Here is a 1,327-nt window from a genome sequence, read left to right on the forward strand (position 1 = left end):
AATTTTGAAAAGGACCATAAAACGTATGTGTGAAGAGGCGTGTGGAAGACTTTAAATGAAACTTAGTTTTAAGATCATATTGAACCTTTTATTTTTAAATTCATTTTTATTCATTTATTCATTGAAATTGAAATACATTGATACACGATAGAAATTCAGATATCATGTATCGAAATCATCGACATACGTTTCTAATTTTTCACAAAGCAACTGCACCTGCAATCTTTCCAATTTTTGTTGCAAGGGACACGAAAAATTGTATATGGAGAGCAAAAGTTGCAAGATTGGTCCTTGCAATCTGCATGTGTTTTGCATTCTGAAAATAGTGAAAAATTTTGCATTTGTACGCTTATTCTCTCGAATATCCTTTTTACTTGCTAACAAGGATAGAATTAATCCCAAAGTTATAACGCTCTCAGGTTTATCAAAATTAAAGAGGGTAAGAAAATCATGCCGATGTTTTAGTCATTGAACACCCAGAAAAGGCGTGGGAATTAATTTGGAAAATATACAAGTTGTTAATAAAAGGATGGTAGGACCGTAGTATATGGGACTCTATGGGAAATCAATTTTGAATCGAAAACTATACCCTAAACAAGTTTTTATTTAAGTGTTTGAGGGATGACCCCTTAATTAAATTGGCAATCACTGTCTCTCAGTTTTTTACTTTTAAATTTAAGGGGTCATCCGTAAAATACTCCGATGATCGTATCTTGTTTAGGATAAAATGTGATTGAAATTACATTTTCGGAATTAACATAGAATACACGGTATACTTCCATACTTCCATCGTTTTTGAAACGCTCTCTATTAGGTCAAACACTACTCTGCCTCTTAAGTAACGTGTAAGTGTAATTCCATAGGTTCTTAATAAACTAAATTTACTGACCTTTCTTGGTTGGTGCTCTTGGAGTGGAGGCTGTAGCTTCAGAGGAGGCTGTTGCTTCAGAGGAGGATGTAGCCTCAGTGGAACTATACAAGTTATAGTCTGTGATTGGTTCCGCTAACAAATAAAGACATAAACATACTTAATTAATTTAAAATTAATTTACTTTTGAAAGGTACAATACCTAAAGTAAATGCTTAGTTTTAATTTAATAAAATTATCGGTGGTAAGAATACCAAGCCGAAGAAGTAGGGGTAAAATAGAGCCTGGTGTTCGAGTACCTGATTTTCTTAAGACGGTGCATAACATCCGAACGGTATGTGGACCACAATGGCGTCAATTAAGATATGGCAATAAACAAATTTAGGGGACTGGTAACCCCTTGAAGTACTGTCTAATTAACGTCTTTGTGTCACTATACGTCCGGATGTTCTGCCTTAA

The sequence above is a fragment of the Phalangium opilio genome, unplaced genomic scaffold (genome assembly GCF_054372755.1).
Source record: "Phalangium opilio isolate 3A_F unplaced genomic scaffold, DU_Popi_V2 ptg000810l_1, whole genome shotgun sequence".
NCBI lineage: Eukaryota > Metazoa > Arthropoda > Arachnida > Opiliones > Phalangiidae > Phalangium > Phalangium opilio.